Source organism: Sciurus carolinensis, chromosome 9, assembly GCF_902686445.1.
Source record: "Sciurus carolinensis chromosome 9, mSciCar1.2, whole genome shotgun sequence".
NCBI classification, from domain to species: Eukaryota; Metazoa; Chordata; class Mammalia; order Rodentia; family Sciuridae; genus Sciurus; species Sciurus carolinensis.
Window position 1 is genome coordinate 27,578,519 of NC_062221.1, and position 22,720 is coordinate 27,601,238.

Genomic DNA, 22,720 nt, shown 5'->3' on the forward strand with positions numbered 1-22,720 from the left:
CCCCATCTATACTCAGAGAAGTTGTACCCATAAGCTCCAAAGCCCTAGGGTTCAGTGGGCTGGCAAGACCTGCTGGACTGCCCTGACACAGCAGGCAGACCCCTGCTACTCAACCTACCTCGGGAACAGCAGATGGGAGGGGCCTCTGGAACTGCAAAGGGCCCTGGGCAGGTAATGCATAAATGGGCAAGACATATCCAAACTGTCCTCAGATCAGAGGCACAACTGCGGCTACCGCAGCCTGTATCAAAGGTAGCTGAGTCCATGAGCCAGGCACACACCTGTAGTACCAGCTACTCAGGAAGCTGAGGCAGGAGGATCACGTAAGCCTACAAGTTCAAGTCCGGGAAACCTAGTGAGACCCCCAACTCAAAAAAACAGATATGTCCAATAAAAAAGAATGAAGTCCTGATACATACTACAACATGGATAAATTCCAAAACATCATGCCAAGTGAAAGAAGCCAGTGACAAAAAGCCACACGTTGGGTAATTCCATTCCCATGGAATGTCCCGTAAAGGCAATGCACAGAAATTGAAAGTGGTTCCTGGAGCTGGAGGGGAGGGAATGGGGGGCATACTGATAAATACAGGATGTCTTTTGGGGGTGATGAAAGTATTCTAAAATTAGATTGTGGTGGTGGTTGCATAGCTAAATATACTAAAAACCACTGAAGTATATGCTTTATATGGGTGAATTTGCTGATATAAAAATTACATCTCGATTTTTTTCAAAAAATGACAAAGTTTTCAAGTTTTTCAAAAAATGAACAAGTCTGTGTATGCTCAGGCAACATCTACACCCCAAGAGAGAACTAGAGTCTCCTTCTCCAGGAGCTTGTCCCTGCTGTCCACCATGGGGTCCCCTGCCTATCCCTGTGTGACCTGAAGTCATGGAAGAGGGAGAGTCTGTTCTCCTAGGACCAGGAGTCCAGCAAAGGTGGACTCCAAAAGCCTATCTAGAGTTGATCCAGAGGATTTAGTGCTGGGCTCAGAGGTCCCAGCCCCAAGTGACCTTCAAGACTTCCTGGTGGCAAGTGTGGGGAGACAGTTGGGGAAACAAACTGTACTTTGATAAAGTCTCCAACTTCAGTAGCAGCCTCAGTGAAATCTGAAGGTCTCTCACCAGTCATGGGGGGTAGATGAGTGGTGGCAGTGATTAGCCCACCACACAGGAAGCTCAGGGCCAGTCACTGTCTGGAGACTTCCCAGCCCTTTAACCCAACCATAGAGGAACAGTTGATCCTCATAGTTGTAGAGAGTCAGGAGATTGCCCAGGGAGGTAGACCTGGAGTTCTAGTCTCGACCCTCTTCCTGCACACACGTTCCAGATCCTACCCTGTGAGATGGGACAGATGTTCATCTCCTTTCTGCTTCGTCTGCAGCCCAGGCTGTGGCCTGGTACAGTAACTACAAATTATTTCAATGGAAGAATAATGGGAAAAGGTATCCACTGACTCCACACCCACCATGTGCTCAGTCCACAAGTCATTCTCACAGCAACCCCTAGGGGGAGGCCCTGCAACCCCATTCCACAAAGGAGCACAGAGACTCAGAGATGTCATGTGTCAAGACAGGATGTGGCAGAGCTAGGATTTGAAGCCAAGTCTCTCTGATCCTGAGCTGGGCCCTTGGCCCCCCACATTATCCATGAGATATGCACTGAGGCCACTGCCCCTGACCTCCCAGCTCTCTCCTAGCCAGTAATCTCCCCCTGCTCCTGGTTCCAGGCCCACAAGATGCTTCTGCTCATATGGCAGAAGGAAAGGGGAGGACCATCCTTCCCCCTTCTTGGTCCTAATTGTTCAAAGTGAGCTCTGATCTTTATTATGTTTTTAAATTTGCTTTTAATCAAGTTCTGGTCTCTCTTTTTTTTTTCACATTTGTTTGCAGCCTGTGTACACATAGAAGGAGCGGTGTTGGGGGGCTGGACCCTGCTTCCCCCTCCATTGTTCCTGTCTCCCTGGACCCCTCCAGTAATACAATTTAAATCCCTTGCTCTGATCTGGAATTTTAATTTGGGGCTTGCAAAGAGGGAGCTGAGCAACACAGGACAGAAGTTCATTGTCTCATCTAATCAGGGACAATTGGATGGTTCTCCAAGCTGCACAAGGTAGTTGCTGGGGCCAAGAGTCAGGCAGAATCAAGCCAGATTAGGGGCCTTGCCACTCAGACAAGCAGCATCCCCAGGTCCAGGAAACATGTTGGACCCTGAGCTTTGGAGGCAAACTTGGAACTTCAACCACCCAAGGAGATGGGACCTCTGAACCAGGGACTGCTCTTTTAGGATCTTGAATCCCAGGAGGGATAAGAAGGTACCTTAGTTCTTATGTGCACTGTAGGCAGAGCTGGACCCAAATAAGGACACTGCTCCTCCCATCTGGGGCCTTGGCTCATGGCCCCTTTCTCATAAAGATTATCTCTTCATTGTTTCATTCCTCCCTCCATCTAGTCACCAGTGTTCACCAATGACCAACTATGTGGCAGGTCCTATGGTGGTGCTGGGGGTGCAGCACGGAAGGGCAGGCCCTGTTCCTGCTTCCATTGGAGCTCTCAGATCATTCCTATTCCAGGCCCTAGTTTCCCTCTCTGTAAAATAGAGATACAAAAGCCAGCCCCAGTAGCATGTACCTGTAGTCCCAGCTACTTGGGAAACTGAGGCAGGAGGATCTCTCAAGCCCTGGAGTTCAAGGCAAGCTGGTCAATGTAGAAAGACCCAATCTTAAAAAGAAAATGAGGAACTGTGCGCACACCTGTAATTCCAGTGGCCTCAGGAGACTGAGGCAGGAGGATTGCAAGTTCAAAGCCAGCCTCAGTAAAAGTGAGGCACTAAGCAACTTAATAAGACCCTGTCTCTAAGTAAAATTACAAAATATAAGGCTAAGGATGTGACTAGTGGTCTAGTGCCTCTGAGTTCAATCCCCCATACCAAAGAAAAAAGAAAATAAGTGGGGAGGGATGCAAGCATCCTCTCTGCACAGTACCTCTGGTTCCACAGCTCCAGGGCCATCATTCAAAAAGGCCACAGTGTGGACAGTGGATGGTTGTGCCACATGTAGCATCACCTGTGGCACCTTTACTGTGTGACTCAGAGGAGAGGCCATATTCATGGCACTGCCTTGGATAAGGTAAGGGTGATCCCAGGGAAGGAGAGTCCAGCCTCCTCAGGGATGAGGCTAAAGGCATTGTTACTTGGTGTGCTTGGTTCCCAGAGTATGGGAAGCCCAGGACCAGGGCAGCCAGGTCCTGAGGAAGTCAGTGTGGGGGCTAGATGCCTTCTACCTGTGAGTTTCTTTTGCCTCCAACTTCAGGTAAGCCAGGGGCAGTGGGAGAGGCCTGTGTGGGACTCCAGAACCTAGAGAAACCCCAGCCCCATTCTTAATCCCTGCCCTTCCTACATGCCCAAGTTCAGCTGCCAGTCTACCTCAGGTCCCACCCACTGTCCCAGGGGCCAAGAGCTTTCCAGATACTTTGCCTTTGTACTTTTGCCTCCATACAGTGCTTGTTGAGCCCTGGTTGCACGTTGGACAGCTGGGACACTTTTAAAATCATGATGCCCAGGCCCCACCTCAGACCATGTACTTCAGATTCTCTGGGATGCAGTGGAGCATCAGTATTTTTTTTTCACATTTTCAATGTGAGCATTTCAATGATTCTGTACAGATTCAGAGTTCAAGACTTTCCCCATAAGATGGTAGAAATAATTCTGTCCCACAATTACTGGCCTCTTTCTGAGTGCCTGCTAGTGCCAGGCCTAAAATGAGCCCGAACATTCCAGATGGCTCCAAATTCTCACCTCATGTTATTTCTCTTCCTTCCATTTTACCTGTGAGGAAACTGAGCCTCAGAGAGGTTATGCCACCTGCCTCAGGTCTCACAGAAAACCAGGCTTTAGATCCAGGCAACTGGTTTCCAGGCCCTACAAACTGCCCCTGGATACTGCTTTCCTCTACCATTAGTTAGGCCATGTGGCATTTCCTGTCCACAGGGGGAAAGGACTGAGGAAAGAAAAGATGGGGTACTGGTTTCAAACAGGCTGACCCTGGGATGACCTAGTGCCCTGGGGGTCCTACTTGGCAAAGAGGGCAGATACTAGGAGGCAAGTTCCTATCCCCTCAGTTTCTTTCTTGGGCAGTGAGCACCCCTCTCACACCCCCCAGGCTCACATGGATGGGGCAGTGGGAGGGGCAGCCCTGGCCTTGGTTCTGGGGGGCTCCAACGGACAGAGTTCTACCATCAGTGGCCTCTCTGGGGAGTGAGCATCATTTAAAGAGTAAAATTAAAAACCCTTCTGCACACAGCCGTCCTGCTTTTGCCACTAATGGCCACTTAACCCAATTAAACTGACGCATTGTTGGCAGTGTGGCTTGGTCTATTCAGGAACAGGATCTTTGGACTGGGTGTTCAGAGGAGCAGGAGGTTGGGACCAGGGGCTATAGGGCAGGCTGATCCCTTAGTGAAGAGAGAGAATGTTCAGCCCAGTTCTGAAGTACTCACTTCTTCCTTTCTAAAGCTTGGTCTCAAGCAGGGTTTCTCAGCCTCAGCACCATAGACATCTTGAGCTGGAAAAATCCGTGTGGTGGGGCCTGTGCACTGTAGGGTGTCTGGCAGCATACTTGCCCTCTACCCACTAGATGCCAGTAGCACACCACTCTAACAGTTGTAACAGCCAAAAAGTGCCTCTAGGTATTGCCAAATGTTCCCTGGAGGCAGAACTGCCCCCACTTGAGAATCTTTGGTCTAATGCACAGAAAGCTACAACTGTGGTGAATAGGAGTCCCAAAAGCAGGGGGACAGTGGGCACCTCAGAGAGGTACATGTGCATGGAGCAGCCTCAGCAGAAGAAAGAACCCTTCCGTCCAAAAGGGGCAACAGGGAAGGCTGCCTGGAGGAGGCAATGAGGGAAGAAAGTTGGGCATTGAGGCAGCTGGAGGCCAGTTCAGCTGGCGCATTTGTGCTGTCATTGATTACATTACACCAACAGGTTGGCCCTCAAGGGACCAGGCTACAGGTGTGCCCTACTGCCAAGGCCTGTCCTGGAGTAGTGGCCTTGTGGACATTTGTGGAACAGATGTGAGTGCCATGGCTCTGGGTTCTGCTGGAGCACAGCCTCTGGGGTTTAACTCTAGCCTCAGAAAGCATTAGAAGGCACAGTAATGGTGGACTGGGGATCCTGTAGCATGGGCTGCCTCCGCCCACCCTTCTCTAAGCAATTAAAAGGTGTTTATGTGGGGCTGGCAATGGCTTCTGCCTCCCTTCCATTACGAACATTAAGAGATCTTGACCCTTCCACTTTCCTACTCTTGAAAGAAACTGCAGACACGTGGAGCCAATTAGGCTCACGCGTGGGCGCCAAGGGCCTGAGCAGCCTTTTTTCCCTGATTGCAGCATTTACAGCTGATTATTCTCCCCTCACCCAAACAGAGCTGCTGCTTCCTGGCAAGGTGCCACCCAGAGGAGCTGGCTAGGGGTCCCCAGGGATGGAGAAGCTTTGGATTAGTGAATGGGCATCCGTCGAGCACCTATTGTGTAGGTGCCATACAGAAGGAGGCAGTCAGAGTGCTCGCCAGAGGGAAGGACAGGGATGAGCTCTCAGGAAAGACCAGGTAGCATGAGGTGGTAGAGAGCCACCATTTGGGAATGGAAGTCAGAGAGGGTCCTCGGAGGAGGTGACCCGAATGTGTGTGAAAATGAAGGTAAACTTCTGTCCATTCTGCACATGTCCATGAGTCCTTAGGGTCAGTCAGTATGGGCCCTGGGCAAAGATATGCTGCTCCCAACAACAGGTGGAATCAAATATGGAGAAAGCCTCCCCTGCTGAGTGACTATCAGGTGGCCAAGAATCCAGAATTCCTTGAAGGCTTCCAGGCTGTGCTGACCAGGCTGAGAACCAGCCTCCCTGGGACCATGGGGAGATAGTGCAGGTGGGGTGTGACTGGGGCATAGCCGAAGGTTCCTCAAGGGAAACATTCTATCATCTTCGGACACCCGTCTGAGCTAGTTGTGGTCAGACCAGGGCCTGGCTCAAACCTACCAGGCCTCAGGAAAGGTCAGGTTGTAGATTTGGGGTTGGGCTTCTCTGGCCACAGGAGGAGTCAGAAGAGTTGTGGTCATTCCTCAGCATCTGCTGGCCAAACTAGGGGTCTAGCGTCCTGGGATACAACATCCTTGAGGCCCATAGAGCTGAACTCCACACCCCATAAAAGGCCTGTGCTGGGGAATGTCCTGCCTGTGCCCACTCTCTGGAGGTCCTACCTGGCAAAGGGGGTAGATGCTAGGAGGCAGAGGAAAAGAGCCTGCAGGTGCCACAGGGACAAACCAGACTAATTTAGGATCAGAAAAGTGAGATGTTTAATTGAGTTTTAATAGTGTCTGGTCCTTTGTTCTGAATCCTTGTGTGCAATGGCTGGGAGAGGGTTGGGTACTTGACAGCCAGGAAGATTCTGCCCTCTGGAGCTCCAGACTTAGAGGAGACAGGCAACAGGCTATGGGGTACCAGCATAGAGAGCAGCTAACATGAGACAGGCAAGTCTAAGAAGAAAGCCTGGAGGAGGTGGCGTTTGAGCTGAGCCTTGGAAGGCAGGTAGAATTTTCAAAGGTGAAGAAAAGGAAAAGGGAGGTGTCTCTGCAGTTCCTTGGAGGACACTGGCCTAGCAGTGAGAATGAGCAGTGCTGATTCCTGCCAAGTCCTCAAGGTGAGCAGCAGGGGTGGGACGGGGAGCCCAGAATGTGCAGCCTGTGCATCAGTTTCTTCTGCAGGGGAAAGGGGAGGTGGAGATGACTAAAGCAGGGGGCTGGGCTCACTGCCTGAGTTCTGGAATGGTAACTGCACATCATTAAGCATGAATTTCTCTGCTGTCTTCCCTAAGCCCATAAGTCTGGACTAGCCCCTGGTGCCAGTCAGAGGTTTGCTTGGAGGAAGCTGATTGATTCTGGCTCATTGTGTCATGGGCCACCAGGTGCTTTTGCTTCTGTCTCTGTCTAGTCAGCACCATACTAGGTTACAATGGACAGACTGGGAAAAGACCTGTGGGTCCTCCGCCTTGAGGAGTAGTCTGCTGAAGGTGACAGTAATGTAAAACGTGCCACAAAGTGTGGAGCCAGAGGGTAAGCCTAAGGGACCTGAAGGGAGGAGGATTTAGCCAGGCAAGAGAGAGGAAGGGAGGAAGAAGGCCCGAGGCAGAAGAAACGGGAAAGTGCAGAGGCCAGAGGTAGAGCGCAGCCTGTGTATGCACGTGGGCGCACACGGGCATATGCACGCATACAGGGGTGGAGGGTTTGCCTACTGGCCTGGCACAGATGCACTAGGAGGCAGTGTTTGAGGCAGAGGCGTGCATGGGATTCCTTAAGGGGTCTAGCTGAGACCTCACTCAATGACCACATCCTACATAGTCCCTAAATGAACCTGTGACAAAAGTCATGAGCATTGTGGCACATGTTGCACATAACTGGGCTCAGAGCACAGAAGGTGGCTGAGAATCAGGGGCCTCTCTGTGCTGGAGCCCCTACTAGCACTTGAGCAGCACAGAGCCCCTAGAAATCTCACACGCTCTGGGACTCACCTTCCCTACCTGAACATTAGGGACAAGTGTGGCCTCACAGGTCTATCATCAAAGAGCGTGACTGGGCCTTGGTGCCACTGATTCAGAAAGGGATACTCCTGGAGTGTCAACAGGGGATGGGCTGATCTGTGCTCCATTAACCCCACCAAGCATGTAGGCAACCCTGGACCTCCTTCCAGTCCTACCCTCTGGGAGCCTCATCAAAGGCCTTTACCCAGCTCCCATGTCTTTGGACCACATTGTCCAAGCTACTTGATGCTTCCCACCTCCTGGCACAGGCTTGGAGCCCTTGTTTGAGAGGCTGGTCACGGTTGCTGGCCCTTTGTTACAGCCTCCCTGTGTTTGCCCACTCTGTTCCTCTGCAAATGGGAGTAGCAGCATGTTTGCTGTGTCAACACCAGCTGGAGCCCTGTTGTGGAGATAGCTGAAGGCATAAGGCCTCATACTCCAGTCACCCAAGTGCCTGGAGTCCAGCCCCTCCCTGGGCAGGATCAGGGTTAAGGGGACAATGGGCCACACCTCACCATGACCCACCCATTTACCCATAGGACTGCCAAGTGTCGGCTGAGCAGGTGTCTGGAACCAGTAACAGCAGCCCCAGGCAGGGAGCAGGACTTAGAAAGGACCAGGAGGGAGGGCAGTCTCCCTAGGCAAAGCTTAGGGGACTTCTTGGCAGAGATAGTCTTTGAGTTTTCGAAGGTTAAGTATGGGGTTGTCTCAGCCCTTTCCTCCCATATGTCCCCAGTCATCAGGTCCAATAGTGTCCCAGAAAAGAAGGCCTAAGCAGTCAGGCAGATAGCCAGATAAATAGAGAGATAGGCTGTGAGGCAGGAGTAGGGCAGGGAATAGGGACTTGGGAAGAGGACTCACGGAGGTCATGAACCAGGCAAGCTGATATCCACAGAGGTATGAGTCACAGTCTGGGAAGGCCACTGAGGGGCTATCAGAGACAGTTGGGAAAATAGAGGACCAGAGAGTAGGCCCACCCCCATAAGCGGGTTTTCCAGAAATTAGCCTTTAGGGATGATTCTCCAGGGACAGAGACCTCCAGGGCATGCACTGGGCAACTAGATCAGAAGGGCCAGGTGAGGTTATCATTGGCATAGTCCTTGCTGGTGATTTCCTTTCTCTTCTCAGTTTCCTCATCTGTAAGATGGGTGATAAGTATCCACCTGGTGGAATACCTAGTGGATGCTGTAGGTTGAGACTTGACCTGTCTGCAGACATGCAGTGCTCCATGAGGAGAGGACTCAACTTTTCTGAACTTGCATCTTGGACTATTTGGCTTGGTCCAGGCTTGGTAGGGAAGATCTTCCCACTTGACTTCGCTTTGGGATTCCATGAAAAAGTTTCCCATTTACCTGGAAGTACAAAGAAGTGGCACTGAGACCAAGGCTGAAGGAAAGGAGGCAGTTTACCCTTCAGGGGTCGGGATAGACTATAGGGGGAGAGCATTCTGAAAGAGAACAGCATGAGGGAGGGGAAGATCTGGCAGAATCTGGAGTAGTGGCTGTGGCTTCACCTGGAAGAGGGTAGCAGGGCTAGCCCCTCAGAGCACAGCAGTGAGTTGGGCAATTAGGGTCCAGTACACAGGAAGTGGGGTACTTAAGGTGAAGGTTATCCTGGTTGTCAGAGGAGGGAATGGAGGCCTGCCACCAAGCACAGCAAAGAAGGGTGACAGGGCAACAAGATTGGGGTTTACTGCAGTGAAGAAAGGGAGGGGGCAGCTGGAACAACTACTAGTGCTAAAGAGGAGGGTAGATGAAGGTGGCACTTATGGGGCAAGGGATCTTGGGCAGAAGCAGACTGCAAGGTGAGAAGTTCCAACCTCCAGGAACCTGACAGTGGTGCCCCTGCCTTCCTCCCTCATGTTTACTGGCCCCTCCCTGGCAGGCAAGTCAGTAAGCTTGGGGGGTGTAGCAGCAGAAAGCTCCCAGTCACAGGGAGGGCACAGCCTTCCACCTGGACTCGCTCACATCCTGTGTTCTGTGCAAGTTTAGCATCAGGTACACATTCCTGCCTGGAGTCCTGAGGAGCTTGATGCTTAAACTTACATCTTAGACCTTGGATTCCTGGCACTGGGAGTCCTTGGGACCCTGCTTAGAGCTGGTATTTAGATGGGTCTTGGGGTCTTAGATCATCTTCCTGTGTACCTGTAGTGCCACATTGCCAAAGGGTTAGGGAGGAGGGCACCAGGGGATGGGAGGAATACCCGGGGCTGATGTGTTCTTATAACCAGCCAGGTGGGAGAGTTGGGAGGGCTCAGTCCCCAGGTAAGTAAGGTAAGTAAGGCCAGCAGGTAAGTAATGGGTACTTAAAGAGAGAAAAAGGATCCATTTGCTGTGGACTGTAGTGACAGCCCAGCTTTGGGACTGTGGCCTAAGAGAGAAGGCTACACCCTACTCCCCAAGGCCCAGGCTGGAGCTCCAGGCTCCACAGTCTCCCAGTGATGACATTGACCTTTCCTCACTACCCATGTGCATACCTGGGCCTCCTTTTATCCAATACTTTTCTGCTAATCTCATCTCCCTGTGTGACGACCATGTAATTAGCTCATTTTGCAAAATATTTCATTTGTCATAGCTTCCTCTCACTTTTTTCTTTTCCCAGGAAAGGTTAGGAGGGGATGGGGTGGAGGAAGTTTTCTGAGCATGAGGCTATCTTGCAGGTCAGCTCTGGCCCCATATCTTGTATACAGGGCTCACAGACACTGACACACCCCCGCTTTGACACATGTCTCAGCCCTAGCTTGGAGAATAGATGGAAGTCAGTGGGTTAGCCTGAGAGTCCTCCCAGTGCCAGGAGGAAAGGATGACCCAGGCCTGCCCCAGCCCTACCTCAGGAGCATAATGTACTCACATATGAGAACTGCTCAGACTAAGCCAGAATAAGACTAAGGAGATACTTAGTGGCCTTGCTTACCCACAGCCTGGCACTTGGTGGACATATGTGTGGCAGGCAGACTGGGTGCAAATATAAAGAGGCCAGGGGGTAGGACACCAGGAAGCCTCTGTGGTCCAGCTGTGAGGCAAGGACTGCATAGGACAGAGGACTGTGGACAGGGTACATGTACAGTCCCTCTGAATGGGTCACATGTTCCCCCTCCCACCAGTAGGACAGCCCCAGCCAGGGGACACTGGGCCTCCTCCTCCTTCCCAAGAGCTGGAACATCTGCCCTCCTAGCCCCAGAGATAGGACTGGGCAGCAGAAGTGGGTTTAGTTAGAACTTGGTACTGCTGCCCCCGGCCCAGCCATCATCACTGAGCCCTGCCCACTCCCACGAGTGAAGCTGCCACAAGGCCTCATCTGCATAGGGGCCCTGCGTAGCTCAGAGCCTGCTGCAGCAGTGCACCCGGCCAGGCGGCTGGCAGGACTGGGCTTGGAGCCCTCAGCTGACAGTGGCCTACTTTCCTGCTCCCCCAACACCATCTCCCTGCCTTTTCTTGCTGTGACTCCCTCAGGATGTGAATTCTCTTAAACTTTTAATTAAAAACATTCTCCTTTCTCCCCGCAAGGTTTGCTTCCCTGTGATTTTCCTCTTAGAAGGAGAGATGGGGGAAGGGGAATGGCAGACAAGGAGTGGAGGTCAGGCCTCCCTGGTGTCAAAAGTGGGCCCAGGGAACCAGGGCCAGACCCCATGGAGGGGGCCTCTGGCTTTCCAGTTCTGCTGGTGGAGACATTTTTGAGGGCTCCAACCCTGGGGGTCATGCCATATGCAGGGAGTGGCATCAGCTCCTGAGGGCCTGCATAGTTGCTCAAGAACATGGCACAAATGCGCTAAATGAGCCAGGGCTTCTCCAAGAGGAAGAAACCCCCTGCTTTCCCAGGAAGGTGCTGTTAACTGTGGTGGCCTCAGGGTCATGTCTGAGCCCATTGGTTGCAGGTTGGGGAAGTGATCACAGGGTTATTTATCAGGCAAAATGCGGCCCAAGGTTGGTGTCATGGACCTTGAGGTCACCAGCTGGGTCCCCGAAGCTTCACGTGTAGAATTCTCAACTCAACTCAGGAGCATGATATCAGGTGCTGGCTCACAAGATCAGGGCCCCAGGGATGCCAGGGACACAGATCCTTGACATCAGGGAACCAGAACAGCATTTCTAATTATGGAGCCAAAGGGGATTGGCCTGCCCCCTCTCTCCCAAGCAGTGGCCCATTAGCCAATCCCTGACTCCGGAGGGAGCTACTCTCATGTTCTCAGGCCTCCTTCTCAGAGTTGGAACCCATTAAATATTTGGAAGTTCTTCCTGTGTCAGACCATGATTCCTCTTACTGAAGACTAAGCCTGTTTTCTTGGCTCCACCTCTAGAGAACTCACTCTCCCACAAATCTTCCCTGGCCCCAGAAACAGGATTGAGTCCCCACCTTCCTCCCCCCATGCATCCACAGGCTGAGCACCTCTATTTTAGGGCTTTAAGGCCCAGTTCAGGAAGCCCCCATAAACTCACAGGCTCCCCCAGGTACATCTATGTGTTACTCCTGAAGATGCTCCCCAACAGATTGCACCTCTCCCACCCCAGAGCAGGGGTCAGCTCCCCACCAAGCCCCCAAATGCTCAGGGCTTCCAAACTCTTGCCAGACCCCTTCCATAAGAGAGAAACAGGGGCACCACAAGAGGGCCATAGTCTCTAAGGGGCCCCAACTTTCTACCTTTCTCTCCATTGCCAGCCTGTAGCAGCAGCATTAAACAGTTCCAGAGAAGGGGCCGTGGTGGTGGTGGTGGCCCTGTGGGGCTAGAACAAGCGCCCTGACCCTTGCCTTCCAGACTCCGCTAGATACCCCTCCTAAGACTCTGCAGTGCTTCACAGACCCCGAAGCCACCCCAGTCGACCCTGGGAAATGTTTAGGGACACATCTTCACAGAGGTGGGTGGGGCCATGGTAGGATTTGGGGAAAGGTCAATTAGAATTGGCTGTGAACCACACTGGCACATGACCCCAATAGACCTAGCCCTGACTGGGAGGGACAAAGAGGACTCAGGTCCCAGTGACCTCAAGAAAACCTGATCCACAGTGGGCAGCCATGTAAACCAGCTTGACAGCTGCCCCACTCTAACCATGGCTGTGAGGGGTGCAGAGCAGGGGCAGCTAAGCTTGAAGAGAACCATCTGGAAGGCATCTGAGCTGGGCAGTAAGAAGTAGGATTCAACTGCCCAAGCAGAGGGGAGAGAATAAGAACATTCTGGGAAGAGGGAACTGGTATATACACAAGCAGAAGCAGGAAGGGAATCCACGCAAGGAGGGGTTGGGGACATGGCTCAGTGGTAGAGCACTTGCCTGGTATGCATGAGGCCCTGGGTTTGATCCCCAGCACTGTGGGGGTGGAGGAGGGGAATCCACACAAGGAACTGGGTGGAGGTGATAACAATGTGCAGAGTAAAGAAGGTAGAAGGGATAGTGGGATACTTGCGTGCCAGCCCTGGGGATTAAGACCCCAGGCATCGGAAGTCCTAGCAACCTTTGAGAAGGCAAGGGTTTCACATATTCATTTTGCAAACATGTTGAGCACCTACTGTGTGCCTGTGGCTGTGTCATGGCCCAGTCCCAGGCATTGTCTACCTCCTCTGTGGGTGATCTGTGGCTGTAAGGATGGCAGGGTGTGGGTGACCAGGGTGATCATAGGAGATGAGCTTGTGTATCCCCCACAGGGCAGAGGGGTGTAGCCTCTTCTGACCAGTGGGAACAAGAATCTGGTCTTGCCTCTCACAGCACTGCCATCTCCTGACTGGCTCCTCTGTGGGGCCCACTAATTCCCAAGTCTGATATGGGCAGGGATGGAGGGACTCTTCCCACTGCAGTACATCTAGGTCCTCCCTGCACCCCATCATGCTAGGCTCCATCCATCTATCCATTCCCCAAGTATACACTAAGTGTCTACTAGGTGCCAGGCCCTGTGCTGGTTGCTGGGGACTCCATAGTAACAGAGACAGACCTCATTCTGCACACAGGGACCTTGTGGTCCAGATGGTAAGTGGAAGATAGACAAGTAATGGAGTATCTGAGGGGTTTCAGAGGACAAAGATAGCAGGGAGACAAAAAGAAGGTGTCAACCCCCCTCTCCCACATCCCCAACTACAAACCTGGACCCTAAGCAGGGGTAAAGGCAGTGAGGAAATCGACCTTTCTCTTGGCTCAGGGTCTGAGCCCACAGCTTTTTTTTTTCTGTGTCCCTTCCCCTCATTTCCCAGCCCTGCTCCTGCCAGGAGTTGGCAGGAGCCTCCCACAGGCTCTGCAGGAACTCACCTCATGCCCAGCAGGACTTGCCACGTGGTTCCTGTGAGCAGGGGGTGGTGAGAGGTTCAGGTGGATATAGCAGGCTGTGCTGGATCCTACTGGCTTGCCCAGCCACAGGCCACCCTGAGAAGCTGCTGATGTCAGCAGAAGAAAACTACCCTTTAGCATACATGGGGGGCAGTCGTGTGGCTGGGATATACCAGTATGTGGTCAGGCATGGTCGTGGATAGCTGTGCATGCCCATGTGCATGGCTAAGGGGTGGGCCCAAGGTCTCCATGGCAGCACCTGCATATGTGGGGGTTTGTGTGAGATGGGTGTATGTGGTAGAAGAGTCTGGAGAGCTGGAGAATTGAAGAGCTCTGGGGGGAAGAGGAGGAACAGATCTACTGCCTCGAGATTCCTTCTGTGGTGACATGGGCATACTTCAGGCACCCACATGGATAAAACCCATGTGCACATGTAGACCTTTCTGTCTACAACCACAGGGCACACCCAGAGTCCAGTCCCCACATGAAGGCCTACAGATATACATACACACATACATGCATGGAAGATATGTGCACTGTGCATCCCAGGCTTGTGTGTGTACACTCCTGATGTGCAGCCCCATCACTGATGCCCCACCCCTCTCTCCTCTCATCTCACCATTGATTGCATCTCAAGGTGAGCAGGTCCCAGGATGGGCATCTTTATTTTACTGATACACTGAGACTTAGGGACTTACTCAAGGCCACACTATGACTCCACAGCTCTCTGGCTCCAGCTGGGACCCAGGTCTCCTAAGTTCCCATTGAGGTCTGACATGGCCCCTCTGCCTGTGCAGTGTTCTCCTTCTGACTCCTCTGCCGAGCCCACAGGGCCAAGAACAGAGCATTGGAACTTTCAGAGCATTCAGAGATTCTTATGCAATCCCCCCTCAGTAGTGACATTCTGGAACCCACAGTGGGGTGTACCAAGTCTACAGGCATACCATGAATTCCCCACAAAGGAGCCGCCAAGCTCACAGCCATAACAGTGTGGGTAAGAGGAACATTCCCTGGGACTCATGCAGATGAGTCTCAGCCAGGCTGCTACTGCCAGTTCTGGCACCCCTCCTTCCTTCCTGGGAATCTCTCTTCTCATGTCACATCCCTCTGGTCCTGCCCCTACATCTTGCCCCTATACTGTCCCCCCATTACCTTCCTGGGATGTTTCTAAGTTCATTTCAATAGTTCCTGACATTTCCATTTGGGAAGCTCTCAGAAATGGACCATGCCCCAAGCCCCCCATGGACCCAGCCCTGACCCAAGGAGGAACAAAGAGGAGGACTCAGGTCCCAGGGACCTCGTGGTATGCCTGTAGATCCAGAGTGGGCAGCCTTATAAACCAGCTTGACAGCTGCCCCACTCTAACCATGGCTATGAGGGGTGCAGAGCAGGGGCAGCTAAGCTCAAAGAGAACCATATGGAAGGCATCTGAGCTGGGCAGTAAGAAGTAGGAAACAACTGCCCAGGCAGAGGAGGGAGAAGAAGAGGATTCTGGGCAGAGGGAATTGGTATATGCAAAAGCATGGAGGTGTGAGAATGTATCATAATAATCAGACATTTACTGAGCTCTTGTCTCATGCATTTGAGTGTCTGTGCAGCCCAAGTTCTTATATTCATTCATTTGCTTGTTTATTCACCAAATAGTTACCAAGTACTGGGCATGCAGGCCACTGGGATAGGGGGAAAAATGTAATTGTCCCTTCCTCCAAGAGCACAAAGCCTGTTGGAAAATTGCAGGACAGAGTAGCAAAGTCCTTGATGAGGACACACAGTCACTGTGGGAGCCTAGAAGGGGGACCCAATAACAATATTCAGGCACTGCAGGATCCTGAGGAAAGGAATGATGGAAGATACACTGGCTCTGTGGGAACCCCAAGTAAGGATCTGGCCAGTTCTGGGCCTTGTTAGCAGTTTTTCTTTCATTTATCAGTATTTGGTACCTAATCTTCAGAGGTACTCATCACTGGGAGGCCCCTTGGCTCCAAGTCTACATCCTTCATTGTACAGATGGTAAATCTGAGGCCCTATACCCAGAACTCAAGTCTCCAGAATTTCTATTTCAGGAGTGTAATTGTATTGACAAGGCTCTTCCATAGCCAAATTCAACCCTGAACTCACACAGGCTCAGGCCCCTCTGCACAGCACCTCAAGTTGGAATTGCAGGCTTTGGCGGCTCCTATTTGGGAAGAGCAAGCCTGGTTGGGCTCCCTTAGAGTGGAACCTGTGTCCTTCTCCAGCCAACTGGAACAACTGGGTACTTTGGGTGTTTCATTGACCCTCAGTGTCCCACCACAGAATGACAAACATGATTCGTAGTTTGCCTGTTATGCTGGGCAGTTGCAAAAATAGAGAGTGTTGGCTTGTGTCCTGCTGGGGACCTTTCTGCTAGGGAGAAGTGGGACTGCCCACCCCACATGGCAGCAGGACCAATGGCTGGCTTTCCCTCCACCTCAGTGGCCCTGAAGCCATCCATCACTTACAAATTCTCTTCATTTCTAAATAAAATGATTTGTTAATTTGAGTGAGTGATCGCCACTCGTCCGGGCCTCTTTGCAGGCCCAGGAACAGCTTGTGGGCTCCTGGAGCCCTGAGCCGCAGGCCTGGCGCAGACTTGGAGGGGTTGTTTTCGATTTAAATGTGAATTGAATGAGGAGAAAAATGTTTCTCTTGGCAATTCCATAGGAGCTCGCTCTTCTGACAGATGTTGGAGTTTATTATCCCATCGGGCCGGCGTTTTGTTGAGCAGAATTGCTAATTATTTCAGAGGCCCGGCCACAGCCGAGGAAGGAAGGGAGGTGGTAGGCATGACTTTGGGCGGCATCTGTCGACAGGCAAGCACTGGGTTGAGAGACCCAGCCTGCCACCCCTCCAGTGCCTTCCCAGAATCTGCAGACATTTTGGAGCAGGGATTCCTACAGTACCCTGGAGGAAGCAGCAAGGGTTATTCTTGTCAGCGCTGCTCTGACCTCATGGTGAGGGCTCTGGAAGGTCACATTTGGGGTCTTGAATTGCTTGTGTGTTTAGTGGGCTCATGGGTGGTGGGTGGGCAAAGACTCCAGAGAGAGCTCAGTGTGTTTCTTCCTGTGTAAAAGCCAGTCATCACCTGTAGGACCTTACCTGTTTGTGTGGGTATGTGGCTGAGTGTCTTTGTAACCTTGGCCTCCGCACAGGCCTGCGGGGTTCAACTTGACCATGTGCTGTGTTCACAGGTCATGAGCTGCCTGGTATAACTATGCACCTCTGTCTATAACTGGGCTGCATGGGCCTTTGAGGTGTGCTTCTCATTTCTGTCCTCCATGGCAAGGTGAAGGAGGCCTTGGAAGACAGATGGCCAGAGAGAACTGAATCTCAGGAGGGATGGTCCAAGGCTAGCCAGGGTGCCACTCAGGCACTGTAGGGGTACTGCAGGTTTCAAGGGCCTCTGTGGTGCATTGACCAGGGGGTGGGTTTCAAAGCAGAGATGTGGCCCTGGGCTCTGATCCATTCAACCCAGGGACTTTAACCTCACTTGTAGCACCGTAGAGCAGGGGAACACCCCCACCCACCCAGCAGGGTCCTCCTGACTACACACAGCCCAGGTCTGACTCCAGTTGTTTCTGACCTGAGGAGAGTGGGGATAGAGCAGTTCCTCCCTGCAATGTCCTCTGAGAAACACCCCCACCTCACCATCCTGAGCCTCCAGACCAGGGGCAGGATGCCCTGACAGCCACCTAAGCTTTAGTCCATTCCCCTCCCCCCACCCATCCCCCACCAACTCTAGATCAAATGAAGCTCAGCTTCCTAGGTTTAACATAAAGGCAGTGGAGGCAGCTGGGCAGGATTTTATAACCCTAATTAACACCAGATTCCCTAGGGTCTCAGCTCTAGAATCCTGATGCAGGCTGAGACCAGCAGAGCACAAAGCAAGGAGGGTCCATCCTGGTGCCAGGTGACAGGAGATAGAAACTCAGCCTCTCCCTGTCCCATATCTGGTGCCCTGGCAGCCACCCTAACAGGAAGCACTGGGGAGCCTGTGGGGTGGGGGTGCCCAACCACCCCATGTTGAGATCGTGCCAGGCATCTCTGATTGACCATGTGTCCCTGGGAACCAGGCCCTTTCTCCTCTGGATAAAACTCCACCTGACATCCTTCCATTAAATAGGGCATGTTCAGAAGAGAAAATTGCTACTATTTTCCCCTTTTACTTCACTGTCATCAAAAATTGATCCCATATTGCATCCTTATTTCAAAGAACGAGCTAAAAAAATAAAATAAAAATTCCCACTCCTCAGAGCGGCAGCTGCATCAAGCTTCCCATTCCCCCACCCCACCCCACCCCCCAAAAAAGAAAGAAAGAAAAGAAAACGTGCTTATTGAGGGAGGGCGCCTGCTGGGCCAGCTGAGGCTGGCTTGGCTGTGAGAGGGCCGGGCGCTTGACTGTGTAGGCAGAAGGGGTTTCGATCTGGTGAAATGTGGTAGAGAATGGGGTAATTGGGGAGGTTAATTTGGATCTAAATGGAGCAATTCGTTATCTCAATAAGAAACGTCTCGTTTTCCAGGGAGACGGCTGTGCCTGCCAGATGCTGACCTGCCCACGTGGCTTTGGGGTGGTAGCTTGGAGCAGGGCCTCACAGTCAGTCTAGCGTCACCAATCAACCCACCCACCCTGGCTGGTGGGGCATGAGGGGCAGTTTAATTGAACTTATTCCCCAGTTCATTTGGTAACATATTGAGTGCTCTTCACATAGAATATGAATACTAAGGAGGAAGCAAAGGCAAAGGTAAGCAATGGAAGGACCACGTAATTGATCTAGTTGAGCTTACTGATTGACTCTGAGCCTCCTGGGAGCCGAAGAAAAAATGGAGACCCAGGGTTTGTATTCTAACCAGAGGAGATCAAACATTTAGGTCAACTCCCAATGGAAGCCTAGTCTAACTTGCCATGGAATGGTGTTTGAGGAGACTTTAAGGTAACCCTCTTTATTAGAAGGGTCAGGGAGCTAGCACCGGGGCTCTAGTATGATCCTGGGCAGATCCCTCCTCCCAAGGCCTCAGAGCTTCATCTGTCTCTGCCAGGGGCTACAGGCAGAGGCTACAGACAGTGTCACACCAGTGTGACTGTCACAGGCTGCAGTGCTGCAGGACTGGCTCAGCAGTTGCACAGATTCAGATTTGGGTCCCAGCTCCTTCTCCCCAGCTTTGTGGACTGTGAACACTCACTAAATTGCTCTGAGCTTGCTTCTTCTGAGAAATGAATAAGTATCACTAGCCTTGTCCCAATGGATGTGATGATCACATGTGGACAACTGGAAACCCAAAGGTACCTGGTGGACAGTTGGTTGGAGCTGATGCATAAGATTTCTTAGTCTGAGTAGGTGTCTAGCCCAATTTGACTGCACTGCATTTGGGCTGGGCTAGAGCAGGGAACATGGAGATAAGCAGAAGCCCCTCCCCTGCACTGTGAACTCTGCAAGGCTGGAACCAAGTCTGACTCACCCTGTGTCTCTTGCACCGAGCACAGGCAATAAAGTATAGTAGTTGAAAGAAGAAAGAAGAGGGGCCCTCAGGGTCACCTTTTCATTTATTCCACATTATATTGTGAATTGCAATGAGATAACAAATGATTACAGGCCAGGATGAAGACTATGAGGCTAGTAAAGCAATGGACAAATTGAGGGCCCACTGGAGGGAGGAGAGGACCCCTGGATGGGAACCAGTTAGGTCCTAGCCAGGGCAGATCCATTTAGCCAGGTCTGAGAGAGCAAGTGATAGAGTCTGTGGGTCTGGGAGCCACGATCTACTTCACTCCCAGCCCCAGCAGAAAAGAGATCTTTCCCTCTGTCCCTTAGGAGCACATGATTGGGACATGAAGATAGTTGTTCAAGCAAAGGCAGGAACCCAGCCACCACAGAAGCATGTGCCCAAGCACATGTTGATGTGCATGCTTGTGCACATGCATATGCGTGCTGTGCTCATATGTGAGTTCACATGTATATGTGTACTTCTGTCTACACACCTGCACATGTTCACATGTATACATAATTCCTCCTTCTCTAATTCTGTTGACCACAAATTCAAATGCAGGAGGCCCCTTAACACATAACCCACTAAAGCCACAGACCCTTGACATCCCCCTGCTTAGCATACCTCCCTTAATGGAGAACCTAGTGGCCCCAGTCACAGGGTACCCACTCACTCCCCTTTTGTTTGGAGGTGACCTTGGGGACAGTGGAGCAACATAGGGCTCCAAAGTGCTTAGGAGGACCCAACCATATCCTGGGCCAGCAGGCCTGAGCCAGACAGAGCAGTGGGCTGGGAATCAGGTGACCCAGAAACCTTGAATACCTTTTGAGGGGCTGAGACTGAGAGCATTATCTCTGTGGGCTCAAGGAAGGAAAGTGGATCCACAGATAATGAGCAGGTTCTATGCTAAGCCTCACTGCTCACCCCTTACCCTAGGGGAGCCCTGCTTTTTCCTGAATCTTGGTTTCTCACGTGTGAAGTGGGGTAAGCGTGGTTCACAGAAGAACTTTAGTAAGTCCTTGGCAGGTGTGTATGGATTGTCCTGGGACCTGCGTAGCCAGCCTAGAACTCCAGTGTGCTCCTCTGGAAGGTGGTCTGGCCCTGAGCTTCTGTCCCTCCAGGCCCCTCTTTTAGGAAGTGTTCACTAATCTAGACAAAGCCAAGTGCAGCTGCCTTCAAGGGGTCACTGAACTCAACATCAAAAAACACACCACACAGCCCTAGCCTGGATGCCATGAAGGTCCCAAGCTGAGCCTGGCAGCAGTACTGGCAGCTGACCACAGGTGGAAGAAGGCTCCTGAGGGCCACAGACGACTGGGTGACCTTGGGAAGGGCACAGAATGCCATACCTTCTTCTCCTACCTCCTCTGATCTAAGTCTGTACCCTGGGAAAGCAGCAAGATCTCGGAGGCCACACAGGAGGACCTCAAAGTCATGCAATGACTCAGGCAGAGCTCAGGCCTGCCAAGGTCTCCTCCTATCCCCTGGGTAGCTCCTGTGACCATACAGTATTCCCCAACCCATGTTCACTAATCCACAGCCATCTGAAGGCCATTTCCTCCTCAGAGAGGACTCAGGGTGTCTCTTGGGCCGAACCATGAGCAGAGAAGGAAGACATACCAGCATGCCCCCAGAGACAACCACACACCTGCCCTCAATGATCTATGACCACAAACTGAGTAACAATTGCTAAGGCTGGCTTCGAATTGTGCTCCTTCTGCCTCCACTTCCAGAGTATCTAGGAGGGTGCACCACTATGATGAGTTTCTGAGTGACCACTTCTGAACCTCTGTTTCCTCATCTGCAAAATGGGGTAGAAATGGGACCTGCTTTGTAGGGGCTGCCAAAGTGATAGTGAGCAGCACCAGGGCACAGCAAGCGCTCAGTGGCATCACCAGTGACAACAGAGAGAGCTGGTACCAGGTTTAACATATTCTCTTTCAGGCACAAGCTGACCTGATTATTTCAATAGTAGTTCTTACTCAAGCCCCCATGGATCACCCAGTCATGGGTCTCCCCTCCCTGGAAAACCCCTACCTCCTCCCTGCAGCTTGCTCTGCTGCTTCCTCAAAGCCTACCCCTTCCTCTAGGTAGCCCAGAGGTCCATAGTCCCTCCTGGGTGACAACTTACTCGGGCCCCTCCACCTTTTTTGCAGGGGTGCCGGAGATTGAATGCAGGCCCTCACACAGGGTAGGCAAGCAATCTACCCCAACCTTCGTAATCCCAAGTGCCTCTGACCTCTGTGTGTCCAGTGCTTCAGTGTTCCCCTGTGTTTTCTCATTCATATGGCCAGGCTTCCTGGCTGGATGCTACCATTTTCCCATTTTACAGAGAGTAATAATACTAAGGCCAGAAAAGCTGAAGTCACTTAGAGTGGATCCCAAAATCAGTGTGAGTTCTTCATAAGAAGGATCTCTCACATAAAATCCAGTCCAAAGGACTGAGAAGACTAGAGATTGAGCCAGCTGGGATGCAGGCAGGGGTCCCTTTCCTGGGAGATGGCATGGTAGAGAACTGACTCCCAGACCCTCATCCCAGGGGAGAGGGACTGCAGCCTGAATGGAGATGGAGGTGGCAGAGATGCCCTAAATAGGCAAGCATGTGCTGCCCGGCTGCTGCCTCACCCTCTCCAGATGGTGCCATAGCTCTGTGGCTGTTGCTAGGCATCAGTAAGGCCCAGGTGGGCCCTACCTGTCGTGGAGTGGCCACGCAGCATGGGGTGGGCACGAGGCCCAGGCAGGAGCAAGGCCGCCTCCGCCTGCCCGCCCTCCTCTCACTTGGCAGCAGTGTGCAGAAGCCATTAGCGCCTGGCAGTCCGTGTCCCACAGCTCTGACAAACGCCTTAAATGTTGTCGCCACGGCTCCAGCTGTCCCGCCGGCCGCCTTTACTCCTCATAATAACCAAGTGTCGAGGCTGATTGCAGCAGCAGGATGCAGCCAGTATTCAGAACAGCTTTTACACTGGGCGTTTCTACCTGGCAGCAGGCTGTGCCCACCCTACCCTTGACCTCCAGGCCTTTGTCTGCCTGTCACCTCAGCCTGGGTCCCCAGCATCACCCCCAAGTGCTCAGCTTTGTGCCCAACTTTGTGTCCAGGGTGGTGTTCATGTTGCTGCCATCAAAACTGCTGGGCAGCAACAGGATGGGGTCTCAGCGATCCACACCCAGCACAGCAAGAATCTGAATGGAAAGATCTGGTTCCAATTCCCACTCTTCTTGGTGACCTCTGACATGGACCCTGACTTCATTTTGGTCTAGGCTCATCTCTCAGCGTTGCTGTCCAGGGAGGTAGGGAGTGGTTAGAGCCCAGCCCTGCTGTGGATAAAAGTTGAATTATCCTGTGTGAACTGTGTCATTTGATAACTGTGTGGCGTTGGGCCAGTGACTTATCCTCTCTGAA

At 52.1% G+C, this 22,720-nt stretch overlaps 1 protein-coding gene across 10 annotated transcripts in view; it reads left to right on the forward strand.

Moving 5' to 3' along the window:
• The window catches only part of Cacna2d2 (calcium voltage-gated channel auxiliary subunit alpha2delta 2), a 135,135-nt gene that overhangs the window by 68,593 nt on the left and 43,822 nt on the right, over nucleotides 1-22,720 (forward strand). The window lies entirely within an intron of this gene.